Source organism: Zootermopsis nevadensis, unplaced genomic scaffold (assembly GCF_977971745.1).
Source record: "Zootermopsis nevadensis isolate Lab colony 2312 unplaced genomic scaffold, Znev_1.0 Znev_ptg000061l, whole genome shotgun sequence".
Classification (NCBI taxonomy): domain Eukaryota; kingdom Metazoa; phylum Arthropoda; class Insecta; order Blattodea; family Termopsidae; genus Zootermopsis; species Zootermopsis nevadensis.
In genome coordinates this window covers 23,231,438-23,251,587 of record NW_028259192.1, presented here as the reverse complement: position 1 = coordinate 23,251,587, position 20,150 = coordinate 23,231,438, and the positions used below count along the sequence as shown (strand labels likewise).

General features: G+C 38.1%; 1 protein-coding gene and 1 long non-coding RNA gene across 4 annotated transcripts in view; one reads left to right on the top strand and one right to left on the bottom strand.

The window, feature by feature from the left end:
• The window catches only part of LOC110838714 (uncharacterized), a 456,091-nt gene that overhangs the window by 352,860 nt on the left and 83,081 nt on the right, over window positions 1–20,150 (bottom strand). For 2 of the 3 annotated variants that reach the window (XM_087341090.1, XM_087341091.1), the window contains exon 4: window positions 10,846–10,862. The exons of the other annotated variant lie outside the window; for it this stretch is intronic. The gene's annotated coding sequence lies outside the window, so the exon portion shown is untranslated. The remainder of the gene's footprint in view (window positions 1–10,845; window positions 10,863–20,150) is intronic. 3 annotated transcript variants of the gene reach the window in all.
• Window positions 1,387–4,248, top strand: LOC110828719 (uncharacterized). The gene is made up of 3 exons (XR_002542758.2): window positions 1,387–1,545; window positions 3,409–3,591; window positions 4,107–4,248. It is a non-coding gene; the product is annotated as an uncharacterized LOC110828719 (long non-coding RNA).

Genomic DNA, 20,150 nt, shown 5'->3' with positions numbered 1-20,150 from the left:
CAGAAGTGAAAAACATACACTTAAGGATAATCAATTATGTAGAGCTACTGTAATTGTCTCGAAATTTTCCCTCCAGAATAAACGAGCCTTTTCAAATATACAGCCGAAGATTCTTAACCCAACCCTCGACACAGGAATGCTTCTGAAGGTCCCAATAAGTGGATTTCTGCTATTTATGGAACCCGAACTAAGGTTCATTAACAAATTCACAAGAGGCCGCCACTTGTCCTAGTCATGAGCCACACGAAATCCAGTTCTAAACCTCGAATTTTATTTCTTTACAATCCACCACAACATCCTTCCACCTACACCTAGGCGTCCCTTCAGGATTCCCTACTAAACTTTTGTGTGCATTTATAAATATACTCTGTATTGCCGTGTTTTATAATCATCGCTATTATTAATGTTATTAGTATACGGTGGTCATGGATATTAATATTTGGCATAGTCTGGCGAAGGAGAAAGTTCAAAAGTTGATTATCATAACAAAATACTTCATTAACTTGGAATTATTTGTCATAAACTAGTGATTATTCAAAGTACGAACCAGGGCAGAATCCATTACTTAGTTTTCTTACGGGCGAGACTTCTAAACATGTAGGAAAAAGATGCATCCTGCACGTTCAACCTAACCTTAAGACTCTCTGTTTCAAGAAATTGTTCACAAGTAATTTGAAGTTTATTTAGCGATGCTTTTAGCACCTTACATTTTATAACGTCCAATGATAACATGATTAACGAATAGTGGACTGAAAAGTACATGGTTACATCAATACAGCCACAAAAAATCTTGTTTCATCAACGTTATTGTGAAAAATCTTCTGTTTCATCAATGTGATTGCGAAAAATCTTGTTTCATCAATGTGATTGCGAAAAATCTTCTGTTTCATCAATGTGATTGTGAAAAATCTTCTGTTTCATCAATGTGATTGCAAAAAATCTTGTTTCATCAATGTGATTGCGAAAAATCTTCTGTTTCATCAATGTGATTGTGAAAAATCTTCTGTTTCATCAATGTGATTGCAAAAAATCTTGTTTCATCAATGTGATTGCGAAAAATCTTCTGTTTCGTCAACGTGATAGCGAAAAATCTTCTGTTTCATCAATTTGACCGCAAAATATCTTACTTTTCATGAATTCGGCTACAGCATTATTTTCTTGAGGACGACTGGAGCATCACGTACCACCCAACCTACAGTGTCCAATCTGTTTCGGATCCGTGCGCAGAATCATAAGTGATGATATCCTCAAAAGCTAATTGCCTTTTATTTACATGTCAAAGGGTGAAGCGGACCAACACGTCACGCCGCAGCGCCAGATTCAAAGCTCATTCAGCAGGAAAACACAACTTAAATTGAGAACCTAACAGATCTGGTGCTGCAAAGTTTCCAGCCCACTGGTCTTCATCTGGGGTGGAAGGTATATTCTGAATGTGTATGTTGGCATTTGTGTACATGTAAATTTCCTTACATTATTAGCAGAACGAAGATGTCAGCTCACTGATAGAGCTGTGTTCGAACAGCTGTGAATCATGAATATTAACAGGTAAACATCTATGTAAATTTTAATTAACAGAAGTGAGATATTATAGGGACTGAAAGAACAAATTAAGAATCAAACATGGAAATATTTCAGATGTTACATAAACTAGGATACAATACAAATTCATAACTTAAAGGGGCCGGATAAGAAGAAAAACACCTCCAGGCCTTTAGAAAGAGAAGTATCTCACAAGTTATATGTCTTATCTCTGCTTTAATATAGAAGCATAATATTTACCTTCAACAATTCTAACATCCTTTAAATGTTTATGACTAAAAAAATTTAGCGTATTTCACACCATTAAACATAGACCAGGAAAACTGTTGTCACTAAAACGTGTTGCTATGCAACCTTACCGTTGTCCTTAATAGCGTAAATAATTCAGGGCTCTGACAGACTAAATAACTACTAACCATTGTCGGGATGCAAAAAAGCTATAATTGCTAAATAAAAGATTACATCATTATAATAATCCGAGACAGGCATACAAATAATTTACGGTGGAAAATAATTTCATATTAATCCTGAGAAGACTGAATTTGGTGAAATATTTATGTAAACATGGGGAGATACTTTTGGGCGGAATTTTTATATTTATTATTTGAGGCCTGCAGGACGGACATGCAGTGTAACGTGAAATAAATGCATCTCACGCAGCCCTACGAAATTCTTCTGAATAATATTCAAGAATTCAGTCCGTACCGCGAAGAAAACACAACACTTCACCAATACAACGATCAAATGGTTAACCCTTTGAAGTCGAAGCTCATATAAATAATATTTAAAAAATCAGAACGTACCGCAAAGAAAACACAACACTTCACCATTTCAAAGATCAACTGGTTAACGCTGTTTAAGGAAATGATCGCTGTTTATTCTGAGGATCTTACGAAACAAATCAATACACTCTGTGGGCAAAATGCAGATAAAGTGAATGTTAAAGCATGTGGTACATATAATTACCATTCTGTCTTGGAGAGTTAAAAGCTTTCAAACCTTACCCGGAGTAATGTTCCCATTAAAAATGTATGCTTGATGTCAAATACATAATCGGTAAGAATTTCAGTTGGTAGTCACACGCAATTGAGAGCAAACCTCATCTATTTGCTAATTTTATTAATTTCCTTTTGAACAAGAAAGATCTCCCAAAACCACTGTCTCAACTTCTTACTGAAAAGAATCGAATGTTTTGAGACAAATAAAAAATTCACCCCAAGGCAATAAAGAATTTCTGAGATTTTTATATTCGATATAAATCGACTCATCTTTTAGTTTCCCTCCGAGCACATTTTTTGTAAAACAAGAAAGTATGTAGCACAGGGGGGGGGATAAGGCCGTGTCCGGATATGCTTTAACGTAATGTGGAACCAACACACCCCTCATTACTTCGTCTTTTGAAAATTTAGGCCTTTAAACTACGCCTCGGGGACGTGACAGGGATTCTGACACAAGTTTCAGTGGTGAAACACGAAAATGGAAACTGTTAACTCACGTAAAAAACAGCAGTGCGCAAATCTTCGTTTGGACACGATATAAAACACTGCACGCAATCATAATATTAAAAAAAATGAACCCAATAAGGCAATCAGAATATTTGAGAGAGCACAAAATTAATCTGCTTGGCAGCGTGCCTTCTTAGCACCCTGGGATTTATTTCAGTACCAAAACTTTTAAAGCATTTCTTATTTCCCCAAATTTCGCCAAATAAAGCAATAACATAAAACTACTGCGCGGAGATCCCAGATGGATTAAACTGGCTCAGAATGCTTAAGTGTAATTTCTTGAATATTACTTATTTAATGTCCAATTACCAAGTTCTGTTGCGAATGTTAACAACTCGACTATTTAAAGACGCACTTTTCCCAGACACACCCCAAGATCGCCAGATTCCTTCCCAGACATGGCTGTCGCTCCGCTGGACCACGAGATGCTGTACCGAGGCAAGGCGATCAAGAATTATTGCGAAACGAGGCGAGATTAGTTACAGCTCACCCCTAGAAGAGCCACAAGGCTTCAAATACCGACCAATCACAGGCCGTAACAGCCGTGGTCAGTATAAGCTCTTCCACATGCAAACTGCGAGCGGGCAGTGTGCTCAAAACTCTCGAAATAAATTATTATTCCTTATTGTAAAGTGACTTAAATATCAGATTTTTTAACTAGGGAAATATTACGTCTAGATACTGTAACTAGTTCTTATCTGCAGAACTCATAGACTTGCTGTATAGATCTACCTAAAATTTCCTTAAGATTCACTTTAATATTATCCCCCCTCTTCAACTACGTCTAGTTAGTTCCCTCTCTTCAAGTTTTAAAACAAAAATCTGAAACATATCTCTGAATTCCAATATGCGCGCTGCATGTCTCACCCATCTCATTATTATCGTAATATTTTATTATGAGCACAAATTGTGAAATTCTTCGAGTGATTTTCTTAATTTTCGTGTTTCTTCTTGTCAAATAAATGAGATACTCCATGAAGTGTGAAGGATGATGCGATGGTCACGTATTTCCTCCAGCTTAAAGGGGATTCCCCTCTTGAAAAAGGCAAATTTCTGTTACAGCAGCATTACTGCGGCAATCGAGGGCTTCGAAGAAGCCCTTACCTTCCTGCAAGCCATGTTTTGCTTCCTTTCATCAAGAAAGTTTTATCTTCAATCAGATTATTTGCCTCGCAGCATCCAGTAGCTGCAAACAGACTACCGTGCAGACATTAACTTATAATACATTATTCTCAGCATTAAAATATATTTAAACTCCTCGTAGTAACGAAATCTAACTTCATTCATTTCATATTCAAACTTTCTCTTATGGCGAACGCTAAAAATGATCTACAAATCTCGCTCTACCTCAATGACCCAGACAGAAAATAAAGACACAAATACCCACGATTTACATACATAAAGACATGCATACAATGGACACACAGAATCCGCTACCTAATTCATGAGCTTACATTTAACATCTGTGCAAGTCAATAGCGCAGAAATTTGATCAGTCTGACCCAGTTCTGGTCAGTCGACTGTAGGAGGACACAGTCCTTTGAAAATGTGGCAAAGTCCAAATATTTGGGAATGACGGTGACAAATCCAAATCTATTTCAGGAGGCAAACTAGTTAGCGAAAATCTTGTCCTCTCGTCTGCTATCAAAAAATACAGAACACTAAAATTTTACCTTTTGCTTTGTATGGGTTTGAAACTTGGTCTCACAAGTTGGGGGGAATATTTTGACCTAAGAGCAATGAAGTGACAGAATACTGGAGAAAACAGCGTAAGAGCTCCATAATTTCTGTTCGTTATTGTCACTACGATCGGATTAAGGAGGATAAGCCCTCATGGTCATCAGAAATGCACACAAAATTTTGGTTGGGAAACTTGAAATGTTAAAGTGGATCTTAGGGAAATAGAGTGGCAAGGCGTGGATTGGATTCATCTGGCTCCATAAAAGAAGGGGAATTTGTTGACTACCTGAGAAAAAGCTCGTAAATTATCGAGAAGGACTCCGCTACCATGAAGTTAGTTAATTATTTATGTAAACAAAGAGACAAAGGAACACATCAGATACTGTGATAATTCCATAACGAAGTTAATTACTACAAAGGCAAGGAAATTTACAGTAAAAAGATTATCTGTAGGAAAAACTTGAGGAATAATTATTAATTAGACCCACGGAAAAACAGTTTAAAACCACTCGTTTGATAGGTAACTTGAAAGAAATCTGAGTGAGGAATCATGTTATGTTCAACAGAGCAATTAGCACCAGGATAAGAGTCCACACACACACACACACAGAGAATAAACACTTTGTTTTGAAATACCGTCGGAAAATTGGTGTCAGGTGGCACAGAAACACGTCTAACAGCACGCCTATTACATTAATAGACAGAGTAACGTAAATAAGTCAGTTAGTTACGTACACGGCTGTTTCAAAAGTCTTCTCTCACTTACGCAATCATCGGATGAGTGTTACTGGTGTTTTTAAGAATGCACTTTTTGTTGTCTCGTCACGCAGTGGCTATCAGCTAACCTGCCTGTCCACATTTTTCATCTATGAAACTTATTGAAAGAATTTAGACTAAATTTACTGCCGGGAAGCCAACACAAAAATTTGTTGATCAAATTCAATTAGATTCAGTGCAAGTCTTTCTTTACTTTAAATCAAAGTTATGGATTTTCTCCAAGCATCTGGTATAGCCACTCGTTGAGAACTATAAATCTTAATACTCCTAACGTCTAAAGTGGGCGACCACTCAAATTCGTAGGCAAATATAAGCGCCCTGTAACAATTTACTTCATCTCGGAGCGGGACTTTGTGCCCTAATCATTTTCACGAGAAAATTTGAAGTAGATATAACTTGTAGGAAGATACGAACGTTTCGGAGGAATATACCGTCTCCATCTTCAGGTCGCTTTCGGATATCCTTCTCGTATTATCTCTAGTTTCTTTTGCGTTATTATTAATAATAAATAACTGAATTTATTATTATAATTATTATTACTATTATTAGTGACCTTAGTTGGGTCTTGTCAAACAATTTAGTAAATTAACTGAACTGAATTGAATTAGCTGAACAAATTATATTAAATGAGATAAAGTAAGCTATTTTACATTAGGAGGCGACTGATATTGAAATTTCATTATAAAGTATACACAGTCCTATATTTTTTGTTTGTTTGTTGAAATATTTTATGTAGTTTTTTCTGTTAGTCCGACTTTTTGAACTCCTTATCGATGGTCGCTACTCGTCTTTTGAATCCATGATCTCCTGTGCTGCATAAACCGCTCCGATACATCCCAGCTCTTACCTCATCATAATACACATTTTTATTTTATTAAATCCGAGTGTACCGTCATCACGAGGTATCGCCAGGAGCAACACGGAGAGATTAAAATCAGAAGATAGCAGAGGCAAAACATCTACCGATGAAATTATAAAGGGACTCAGACAACTTTTCCCTCTCTCTCTACGTCTTTTCGATATGTTACAAAAGAGTTTATAAAAAGTACGTAAAGACAGTTGTTTCAAAGCCTAGCATCGAGGAGACGAGCAGAGATGGGCGGGACATGTCGTAATTTTTACGGGACTATTTCCAGTTTAGCCCACGAAATGGCTCCTGGGCATTTTGCAGTAGCTATGAACTGGGCGGAGGAAAATATCACCTCCCCACCCCACCCCCGCGTCCACACATCTCTACATCCCGTCACTCCGTTATCTTATAATAATTATTACTCATAACAATACCCTACTTCACGACGCACCTATAAAAATGAAGATAAATCCATCGGCCTAGCTTCAAATTCCCCGCTCCTTAAACTTTATAGATAAATGAACACCGTCGTTTATAATGTCAGGATTTTATTTAAAAATAAAAATAAACAATTAATTATAAATGGATGTTTCATGTGTCACTTTCATAATATACGTGACATCAGTATCGTACATTTTAGTTCTAAAACCCGATAGTAAGATGTAACTTTGAAGAACCAGGCGTTGATGGAAGGATAATATTAAAACGGGTCTTAAAGGAATAAGGTGTGAATACGTAGATTATATTCACGTGGCTGAGGACAGGAAAAACTTTTGAAATCTGATGAACACTTCAATAAAAAAATTCGGGTTACATGAAAGACAGAAATTTTGTTATATGAGCGACTATCAGCTTGTCAAGAACGACTCGCCTAACCAAAATTAATATATATAGGATTTAATATTAGGAAATGGGATAAAGAATGCCCAGCCACTTAATTTCCCCTGCTTTGGTCATCGTATTAATACAGCTACGTTCATAAATCACGGAAATCCTCTCAGATACTTCAGTTAGTGCGTGGTATGTAGACAGACTTCTCGTCTTTTAAATTATTCCGAGGCCGTCATAAAACACACGGCAATGGCAGTGTACGGCTAATAAAATAAATTTCAGGCGGTGGACAAGTGTTTTAGAACTGGGGAACAGTTTGTCCGTCGCGATAGGCCAAAGACGACGCAGTGCAGACGATGATACAATCTCAGGATCAACGGGCAGAGGCCGCCTCTGCTCGCAACAAAGGTCCCGCGCTGGGCCCTCACTATTCTGCACCGATGCACCCTTGAACACTTCAGCTTACGAAACGACGCGTTATGCGTCCAGCAACGCACATCTGGGCTCAGCAGCACGTGATACAATTTTACAACATACTTTCAACGTATTACAAATTAATTTCATTGCTCCAGAGGTACAGATCGTCTTAAACCTCCGCCAGGTTCATCACGCTAAGGCAGTGGTATTCAACCTGGGGTACGCGTACCCCCGGGAGTACGCGAAGACATCTTAGGGCGGTACGTGAAATTTAAAAAAAAATATATATTATTTTATGATAAACACTGAATAATCAGGAATGTAATTTATTTAATTTATTTTAGATGTAGATTATATACTATGTATAACTATGAATTATACACCAACAACTTTGGGGGTACAAAGTTGAAGAGAAATTATATCTGGGGGTACGCGAACAAAAAAGGTTGAATACCACTGATCTACGGAATACACTCTCTCAGTTTCTATGTCGCTTAAGAATGTAGGGAGCTTAAACTCTACGACACCATACATCTCCACGATGTAACAGACGCAATCAACAAATTAGTGGCGTTAGAAAACATTATTTTAAAAAAAGTACAACAACCCCACAGTTATTGTAACCTAACCTAAAAACCACTCACAAAAATGACAAAAGAAACATTTCAGTAGCAAGTTAGGTTACAGCAGACATAAATCCCCCCCCCCCCCCACGCAACCATAACCTTTCTATTCTGAAACAAAGAAAAGACGATCCACAGACGCACAGGTAAATTCACTGGCCAAGATAACCCACGAGGTCTGCATATGCCAACTACGAATACTTGTAGACCATGTGATAACTAGCAAAGAAACGAGGTCTTTGAGCAGCCAAAGACACCGTGCCACTGAAGAATAGCTAAGCATCTTTAAACAGCAGGTCTTCAATATTATTGTCTCTGGCAATGGCCGTAGCCATATTGGAATTCAATTTTTGTTATTACTAAAAGAAGTCTCAGTGGCGTCAGATTCATAAATGAAACTTCACTGCGTTCTATTATTTGCCAGATATTACCGAGTTGATAAAAAGGAAGAGTGAGATGATAGGGTGGGCATGTAGCAGGAAAGATACGAACAAAAGTTTGGTCTATATACCTGAAATGACAAGAGACCGGTTGGGGGATCTAGGCTCAGATTAGATGATAATATTAAAATAGATCATAAGTAAGAAACAGGTGGTTGACTGGATTCATCTGGTTCTGGAGAGGGAGCAGCTGTTTACTCTTGTGAACGCCGTGATGAAGTTCTGGGTTTTAACGCAGCTAATGAATGGTCAGCAAAGACTCGACATCTTATCTGAAAATTCTGGCACATTATAAAAGCAAAATTGATGGACTAATTTTAAACGTAGGCCTAATATTATACACAACACACTGTGTTAAATAAATTAACAATAAATAATATAGTAAGATGACACAATGTCTCAGTGCTGACGAGAAAGGGCCCATACCTCGGTGTACGTTGGCATTAGAGTCGACAAACAGGAAAGTTAGTACGTAATTATCGACCATTTTTAGAAAGAAAGGTACTCATGAATTAAGGGCACAGGACGGCATTCAAAAAGGCAGGCCACGTTGGGCTCCAGTAAACGATGTAACATTACTGATTATTACATCTAACACTTCGTAAGTAAAAGGCGACACACAGAGCCACCTACTGGCGCCAGGACCTCGTTAAACGTAGGATCCAGACAGCACGATGTTTACTCACTCTAGTCCAAAAACAACTACAACCACTGGCAGCTTCTCACAACTCACTCACTGTCCTCCTTGTGCAGCTAACAATCGCTCAGAGAGTCAATAAATTTCCTGGCTTTTGTGGACAGAAAAGTCCACTGCAGACTATGAAAATAACATTTATGGTGAGAAGTAGAGTGCATGTGGCACCTCCCGCAGGACCACCCCTTGTAAGCTGTCCGGGACTACGATCTTCCGTTTTTGGGGCGGTCTGAGGACTGGCGTGGTGATAAGAGGTCAACTTTAACAAGACAGGTCACAGAACTAAATATGAAATCGTGTCGGTTGTTATTTTGTTGAATTTCAAAAACACTAGACTGACCAAAGCGTAAGATGAAAATTTAATTTTTTAAGTGTTCTAGAGGATTATGAATTACAAATCACAGGGAAGAAGGTTCATGTTAATTTTCCGTTAAGGCAAGCTAAAACGGACGGGCGACAATACTCAAACGAATTTTAAATCTCGGTGTAAACAATGGGCTCGGAGAAATCAACACTAAAACTAGAAATATCATTCGACATGAAATTTCGTATCGATATCGGAGACCTTTATATTAAATCAAATAGTTTTATCAACTTGGGGATTTCTAAATTGCTAAATTGCCTAATAAAATTCAGTTATAAACCCCATGCATTTCAAAAAATAAAATTAGCACTTTCGAGTTGAAGATTATGGGCCAACAAAATCCAGTCTCCTTCAACTCCTATCTCCCATAGATCCCGCCTGAGATTATCCTCCCATCTACGTCTAGGTCTCCCCAGAGGTCTCTTCCCCTCAGGCTTCCCAAATAGTGGACCCAACCAACTAGATGGCTTACAGAACCCGAAGGTTCATCACCGAATTAACCAAAGCCCTCCACCGGACCCTGTCCTGGGCCAATAAAATCCAGTCTCCTTCAACTCCTATCTCCCATAGATCCCGCCTGAGATTATCCTCCCATCTACGTCTAAGTCTCCCCAGCGGTCTCTTTCCTTCAGGCTACCCGACTAACATCAAATACGTTTCTCTCTTACATCGTATTGACTTATCGATATGAATAAGCATCCTTAATTAAAGACGCTTTAATACATGCTTTATGAATTAGGGACACTTTTACAAACGGAAGTATATTAACAAAACAATATGACATCGTTAATTGGGTTTTGCTTATTAATGATACATCGCATTTTAAAGGAAGGTTTAAAATAGTTTATGACTATGTGAGGAGCTATATCCAGTTCTGAATAGGTGTTTAAAAGCGTAGGATGTTCATACGAAGAGAACAGCACAGCTGTTTTAAACGGAAAGTTTAAGCAACGGACTCAGATGGGCGGAGTCCAATCAAAATGAACAGCTTCTGGACATAAAAACAATTATCGGCGATACCTTACGAACCAACAATTACTCTGTGCTCAAATTAGAGACAGTAGCTACTGGCTTCAGCTGCACATATGGTACTTTATAATTAGTGTGATGGAAACAATTACTCACCCACAGCAAGCCTCCACCTAAAATTTAAAAAACAAAAAATATGTTAACATCAACCACACAATGCCTTAATATAATCAAAACTTCTACAAGACACGATGATAATAAAATTTCTTTGGTAGAATTTTATACGAAAATCATCTTCAAGCTGGCGACCATGCGAAATTGTCATTTGGTTTCGAGCTTGAAGCGATAATCGATTCATCAGTGGAGCTAGCCGTTTTACATTTAGTATATTTCATAGTCTGTAAACATTACTACGAATTACGTATTGTTTATAGATAAAAAAATACTAAACATGGCTACGATGCGAAATTTGTTTGACGGTAGAATGCAAATATTACTGAACACATTTTCTATAAATCTCTTATATTCTTTGTTTCAAAAGTCCAGTAAACGTAATAACTTTTAAGGAACAATCATAATTTTATTACGAATACAGACTGTTGTCAACTTCAGCGAAACAAAATCTTTGAAGACCCAGGTGTCCTTAAAAGAGAACAGACTACACGAGCCTGAGAGGGACTTGGTCTTAAACGACTCTAAAATTATACGAGAAAATTACTATAATTTTAGAGTTCAGCGTAATCGTAACCAAAGAGAGCTATTATCATAAAAAGCTTAAGATCCAAAGGCACAGTACAGGACAAAGAGAAATGGATGATAATGATAGAATAAGAAAAAACAAAATACGAATAACAAAACGATGAAACGTTGAAACGAGAAAAGACACTCCCATACTTGTAAAGGTTAAAGATCATTTCACATTTTGACACAAGCGGGAAAACATACAAATTAGTCCTATAATTTACCGATGAGGGAAATTTATCAGCAATGGTTTTTTAGCATGTTTTAAAGTTGAATTCAAGAAACCTACGCCATGCGCTGGTCCATTAAACAGCGAGAATCAAATACATTCTTACGTCATTATAATCTAAACTCCACTGTTGAATTAAGATGACTTCATCCTGGACCTCTGCTGGGTGAATGAATAAATTATTTTCAAATACACTTACATTACTGACATGTCAGTAATTCGGCAGGAGCGTGCTTTTGATACAATCTATCACTGTCGCCAACATAATTTTTTTTTATTCGTATGTCCTTTATTGGAAAATTATTTTTTTGGTTCTGTGAGTGCCCCTGCGTACTTTAAGGGATACAATTGCAAAGTACAAACAGTATTTACTTCACAAGACACCACGTCAATTAGGAAAAAAAAATATAATTATAGTTATGCTCTGTTAAATCATGGATAAAAATATCCGAAAATTCACTGTCCTGTTCAACATTGGTCCCTATCCCAAGCCTGAAGAATCCACTCCCTACCCTCGCATCCTACTTCCTTAAGATCCATTTTAATAATATCACTCCTTCACATTTAGGTCTCGTAAGTGACGTATATTCACTTCAGGTTTCAACATCATTCACTGCATTGCTCAGATTTCCCATGCGTGCTACATTCCCTGAACATTTAATGAATTTCGATTCGATCACCAATAATAAATGTTTCGTGAACAGCACAAATCACGAAGCCCTTCATTTTAAAGATTCTTTCCAGCCTTATTGAAATTTACTTCAGCTCCTTGAAGTCCAAGTAATGTGTTTCTTTATACAAATATTTTATGACTCTGTTAACTCATTAATACAAGGTGGTAACTATGTGTACCGTACACTTTTACACTGAATAATTGCATTCTGCGCACAGCCAGTGTATATTTCGATATCCTACGATTCTCAGAATAAACATCGATGATTTCCTTAAACAGCGTTAACCAGTTGATCTTTGTAATGGTGAGGCGTTGTGTTTTCTTCGCGGTACGGACTGAATTCTTTAATGTTAATCAGATGAACTATGATTCTCTACGTAAACAGCGATTATTTCCTTAAACAGCGTTAACCAGTCGATCTTTGTAATGGTGAAGTGTGGTGTTTTCTTCGCGGTACGGACTGATTTCTTAAATGTTAATCAGATGAACTATGATTCTCTACGTAAACAGCGATTATTTCCTTAAACAGCGTTAACCAGTTGATCTTTGTAATGGTGAAGTGTGGTGTTTTCTTCGCGGTACGGACCGAAATCTTAAATATTATTTAGATGAGTCTCGTGCTTCAAAATAGCTTTGGGAAAAAAATTTAAAAAAGGGATTATAGCTCCGGAGAGTCTGGAGAGAAATTAGACAAACCCAGTTCTGAAATCAGTCGGGTCTACAGCTGCATTACAACTGAACCACTAAGCAATTTAAACCGAATGAGACTTGATTCCCTGTTTATCCCAGTCTCAGCGATTTACCACAGAATGTTATGTCGTCATGCAACCATTTGTCTGTATTCAGACATTCGTGGCCTGCGACATTTTGTACTGAAATCTGAAGACCGGACTCAGCTTTATGCGGGAACAAGCGATGTTTAGAATTTTACATGTTCTGAAGTCGTTCAACGTGCGTCACGTAGAATCTGCGGACTGCTTCGTAATTCCTCACGAGACATGAGCAGACGATCTTATGGTTTCGCTGCGTGCTCCAGGGTCTACGCGAACAATCTTACCCAATGGCAGGGCATCTTACTTTTAATCAGAAGGTACTGGGTTCATATTTCGGCACGTACCAGCTATTCTGACTGGTCATTTTTATGGCGATTTTCAGTGTCTCTAAGAAAACACCAAGACGTGTGAAATACCTATCAGCGTCACCAAACATTTCGAAGGTCCTGGGTTCGAATCTGGGCCCGGAGACAGCTGTCCTCAAGGAAGGAATTCCGTGGGTTTCCTCAGCTTCCCAATGCAAATATTGAAACAGTGCCACAACTATTTTCCCCCAATTATTCCCAGTTCATCATTCACAAACCGATCTTACAATTTGAAATTCAACACTTATACATTTTATTTGCAACCTGCGGTATAAACGCCATGCTGTCTTATTCTAGGCATTGACGGAGGTGAGTAGCTAGCTTCGAGATCCGTCAGCTTTACCCCCCTCCCCGGGAACCAATTTGATGTCAAAATGAAACTAGGCTCAAAATTAAGCATGGACCAAGCCACGAGCTGAAACAAAAGACAGCCTCTCGTTGACGAATGCCACCCCCTTCCTGTGCGGGACACATGTACACGGCACGTGACCGCTAAGACGGAAGACGTTCTTCATTTGTCTCCCTTTTCGTTTATTCTTTTGTCTTTTGTAAGACCTTTTCTTTGTCCCCCATTTTCGAACCTCACCTGATCTTTCATTTCCTCCATGTCTTGTGTTTATCTCTTATCACATCTGTCCCATGTCGGAAGCTGTCTGTGCTGTGTACGTGAACTTGGTGGCGGCGACTGGGGGGTGGGGTGGGGTGGGTTTGTTGTTGTGAGCAGGTAGCAGGTTCGTTACTAACCTCTTTCTGTTTAAGTCATTTTTACAATAAAATGGACTCGACGAGATATTCAAATTATGTTATGTTTTCAGAACGCAGAAATCGGTGGGAATGGATCTGCAAGGCACAATGTACCTTCCGAAAACTATAAGTCAGTTATCGGTCTCTTCGTGTTACATGTGTCCTTGTATTTTATTTGAAAAACGTATCGGAACTTTTTTTTATCGAAAATCAGAAAACAACACAAACCCTATATCACCAAAATATTTACAATCATAACAATGATGAGACAACAATAGGATTTTAAAACGTTTTTAAGAATTGTTTCGACATTGAAGTAATTACAACATTGCGTTGATACGATTAAATCAAATAAATAAATATTTTCTTCAGAAAATTCCATTTGCTTATAAAATATAAATTAATATACCACATGTTAAATAGTGGAAGTACATTAATTATCGTATCTTCACAAAAAGTAAGGGAGATAAATTATGTGGTAAAGCAGATTCTGTGAATAAACACAGTATTAACTGAAGAAGCATGATTAAAACACGAGGAGGTACTAGGAAAAGATTTACCAGACTATCCAATAAATTCAACACTCGGAATATTTATTCAAAAACGCAAAAACCAGGCGAAATTAATGTTAAATATCGCCCAAAAACAACGCTCAGAAACAGCGTATTAGCGACAGTTGCAGTTTGATTCCAAATTCTTCACAAGGCTTTTGAATAAATATTTGAAAATAATTTGGGTGATATAGACATATAAAATGATTTTGATTTTAGCTCTACAGAAATTTAAAAAATTTAAAAATGAGCATTTTTTACTAAATTTCTCATTTACAGGCAACACGGATTTATGAGGATCCATTCGAGCTGTGATTACATTTAATTCGCTTGGATAAATCCGATAATCTGTGAAAATGCTACGCGAACAGCCCCTAAGTTTATACGAAAAGACATGACATATTTCTTACATTCCTGATCTGTGCATTTGATTTGTATGGTCATCACGGATTCCTCGACGTACAGAGTACATGCATCTCTCGTTCGTCTTTTGAGTGTCAATTTTCAAGGCGACTGTTAAGCAAGACTACCACAGTAATGGATATCACACCACCGGACGAGAATGATGGATCATTCAGTCAAGATGAAGAACATATGTACTATTGGCTGCCGACAGAATGCACTGGAAAACAGATGTACTTTATAAGAGGTTTGATATAACAACACCGTGGCATATCTTTAAATAATAAATGAGCCGCTCTGTTATACCCAGCCCACTTCTAAATAGTTACCATCACAACAATAATTTCTCTGAATGGACCAATGGGAACTTGGTTTTCTAAGTTCTAGTAACAGATGAAGGAGGTGACATTTTGAAAATACTGGGCGCTTATTGGCTGTTCCGTATCGAGACAACTTTCTTTGTAGGCATGTACTTACAAATGCATATATGTGTGGGCTTCGAACTCACATGAATACGTAATGCATTCGCTGTCTCCCTCTCTCTATTTTGTTGTTATTTTTACTTCAACAAGATCAAGGATCTCGGACGACATCTGGTGTGAAGAATAGTGATGGAAACAAAATAGATTTCTGTCCTCTGAAATGACAGATGTAAGCCTGAAACTTCTTCTGAAAATGTTAATTAGCAAAGTGAAATTTCTTATGCGAGAGAGCGAATATAGTGAGCCTTCATCATTGGATCAAAATACGTCACTGCGAGGCAAAAATAAGTTTCGTAAGCGAGACAAAGTCTGCTCGAAGCACTGAATTAGATATTTAAAATCTGTCCCAAATTCCGGAAATTCTATAATACTAAAAAATTTGCCATCTTTCCAACGTGCAATTAAATAGTTTTGAACGGACAATAAGACAAAATACTTTGGCGAAAAGACTTATTGAAACTGCATAAAAATAAGAGACTTTACTGTTATGGAAAACAGCAACACGCGAGATCGAGAAGGAGATGGGATGATAACATTATAATACGTTGTCATAAAAGAGAATTGATAGCAAATGACTCGTCCCCAAATCTAGCAGAATAATTTCAATACATTTAAATCCCAACCTAACACAACATAACCTAACCTAACCCAACTTAACCTAACATAATCCAACCTAATTACACCTAACCTGTTGAAATCTACCGAAGCCTGCCGAAACATGTCGAAACCTGTTGACTTTTAATTCAGAAATCAACAGGTAAGATTTAATTATGGTAATACTAGAATCAGATTAATATGAAGTAGGATGTAACCTTGATGCGTAAAGGTATACGGTATTTTCAGTTACCATTACTGATTAACACATACTTTTTGTAAAGAGTTTATCTACCAGTGAAAAACTTTCAATTTTAACTCACCTTTCACCCTTCACGAGCTCAAGAATTCCACATTTCAAGCAATAATAAACGTCGCGTGTATGAAAATGCGCATAGTTTCGTCTAATTTTGATTCTACTGAGATTACCTAACGACAGCTTTCGATTACTTCTTTGAAACTGTCTGCCCGTCTATCAGTGCCCGGGGTTTTACGCAAAGACGCGGGAGGAAATCAGTCGAGTTATGTTGTGAATGAACAGCCAGAAATTCATTCAACCTTATCCGTTCTGTCCGCCGAAATTCGATAAAATTATTTCCCTGAGATCCATTTTAATATTATTCTACAATTCCATTATAAGTGTTCAGAGTGGATGCTTTTTCCAACAGGTTTCCCTCCCAAAATCTTTATGCATTACTTGTCTCCCCTTCCTCTCCCGTCGCAGGGAAGTGTTATCCCCTATTATATAAACAATGTATGGAATGCCATCTGTGAGCAGGTAAAATATTTTCCTATTAAGGCTGAAGGGTAGAAGAATTCTTCTGCAGGAAGGGTGGCGTGCTTCAGAAAGGATCTTTCAATCAAAATCTAGTTTGGCCCACGAAGAGGGCATTTAAAATATTTAACCTCACGAAACAATCTAATTTGATAAACAGTGCCCACGTTTCTACCACCTCTAAGCACGCGGCAGTATAAAAACCATGGCTACGAGACCATTTCCTATTGTCTTGTTAAAAAAATAACAAACAAACAAACAAACAAACAGGAGTCAGCAGACCTCGGAGGTAATTCTTCCACAGAGGATGCAGACAAAAAAACAGTGAGAAATTGAGCAGAAAAATCTCGATTTCATGTTACATTACGAAACAATAAATCATTCATTTCGGACCACGCCGTCACAAGAGACAACTTCCACAATTTCTTGCTCAGAGATGAGACAGCAAATTAAGAAAACCTACAGAATGTTATGGCAGATAGAAAGAGAGAGAGGTCACGTGTCTCCTCTTATATAAGGACACGTGAAACGAGTCACCGCACATTTTCGGCCTAAAAGGAAAAATTTATAAATTTACCAACTTCAAAACATTTTTACAGTTAATGTTCCTAAATGGGTTATAACATTTTACGGACGTCTCTGAGGGTTACCAACCTTCAGAAACTAATGACCTCAGTGACTTTTTCTAGGATTTGCGTTGTCCTTTCACATTTTCTTTGAGATCACTTTCATTTCCCTGATTGCTTTTAAGGACATCTTTAGTCTGCCTTACGTCAAAAGTTATGTCTGTTCGGTTGTAAACCACGTTTCGAAAGAACTTATCGCTTCCATGTTCAGAGCTGCCACCGTAAAAACCTCAAACCCTATTCTTCTTCACTTTAGGAATGACCACTTGTTCCTGTCTCCCTTCTAGAGGCGACAGGAATAATTTTCTAACAGGAAGTGAAAGACAGCAGGGACCGGGTTTCGAAGCTCACACCTCCCTTCGCTGTGCCACTCAGGTGGGTTCTGACACGAGGCCTTCCCTTACTGGAAGATCATCTGTTAGGCCCACCGTCGTATTTATTTTTCTGTACGGATTCCTCAGCTCCACTAAGCGACACGGCAATTTATCTTACCATTGTCCATTGTGTTTCCATCCATTTCATTCTGCTTTATGGAAGCCTCGGGAAACCTTCGTATTCTGCGTTGTCCCACTGACAATATTTCAGTTTCCCTTTTATACCTGCCCCAGCAGCAGCGAATCAGAGGACATCTGCCGCCACGGTAACACATTCCTCTCGCCTGAACCGATATTAATCGATAATCATCCATGTCGATTCTTTATTTGGTCATTCTTTAATTTCAGTCAAATCCCCAATTTTTGTTTCGACATCTAAGCACACACACACACAAAGGTTAATAATTCTTTATTTCTAATTCCATGAAGAAGAGAATACAATGAAAGTATAGGGAGAGGATACGATTTAACTTCGAAACTGTTCAACAGATTTCGACATAATTTGACATTTAGCGGGACTGATTTTCTGTCGAATACAACCCTACTTTAAATTAAGCCCAAATCGAACTGGGTCTAAGAGGCAGTCGATCGTATACAATTCTTTGTTCTTTGGGGACGAAGTGAGACCAATAAATGGCCTATGTGACATCTGGGGTTGGCGTTGGTCTTCTGAGTTGCAAAACCGTGCAGACTAGAAGGTAAATACCAACATTTCTGAGAAACATACTGCCTCCACCTTCTGCCCTTTTTTCAGATAGAAATTATTTTTTTTAATATTATTTAGAATAAAATTGTGTTTTAAGCGGTCAAGGCAACTTGCCTGCCTATAAGCGACAGTGCACGGCATCCAGGGCCCTAATAATAGGAGGGGGGGGGTGTTATTAAATAAGTTTTGGCGATATGGGATGAAATCAACTCGCTCAAAACAATGTCATGTTTTTTTTAAGATTTTGATAAAGCTTCTGCTACCAACTAGCTATAAACTGCTCAGTATTCTGTAGCAGAGAGACACTTAATTTGTTAGTTAGTTTGTTCGTACGAGACGACTGACAGCGAAGCGGTCTTCAAAACAGCAGGTTATCAGACACACGTTTCAATTTAGGCTATTATTTCGTTTTGATATTTTAAGTGTCCTTGAGGATCGTGTGAATAGGGCTTTGGTGTATTCAGTTCGATGTTTTGTGTGGGTGAACTTGGCAAGAGAGCTCAGTGCCAGTTAGGTAACGTGATGATACGGGAAGAGTGTGACTCAACAGGACAGACTGACAGACAGAGGTGTCAATAACCTCTTAGGTAGCGAGAAAAAGAGAGCATGTCATATATTCCAAATACATTTTCCATGAGATAAGATATCATGACAACTTCAGCTGCAAATAAAACAATTCGAGCCTTATTAACACTCATGTTTTTCAAAGTGCGCGAGATAGCGAATGTTACATTTGCATACATCTTGCCGACACACACGACTTCTCCGCAGCAGTCACATGATTACAGAACAAAAGTAACACGTGTGAGATATTTCTCTCCGCGGTTGAAGCTATCGGCACAGTTTCTGACGAGTCAATCGGTTTATTCAACACCTTAAAGCTCATCCCAGTGGTAACTATACGTACCACCTGTTTTAACAATCATTAACTCTGTTTTGCCCACAGAGTGTATTTAGGGTTTCGTACGATTATCAGAATAAACAGCGATTATTTCCTTAAACAGCGTTAACCAGTTGATCTACGTAATGGTGAAGTGCGGTGTTTTCTTCGCGGTACGGACTGAGTTCTTAAATAAAATTTAGACGAGTGTCGGCTTCAAAGGGTGAAGACGCTGACAGTAGCCCAGGCCTTATAGCGTCGATTGATGGAATGAATAATGAATTGGAAAGGATACGGAAGGAAGCGGTCTTGCTCTTCGAATCGAAAACTGAACACAGGAACGCGAATACGCATTTAATTAAGCCTTTTAGAAGTTCTTTGGGTAGGGAGAATAAAAGACCACGTAGTACAGAGTTAGTATTTATTTGTATGTTTGTCCGTCTGTTTCATCTCCGAAATTCTGATACAATTTTTTAGCCTGAGTTGGATGACAAAATATTTACGGCCTCCTATCGATTCACTATAACTCCTACACTGACTGTACAT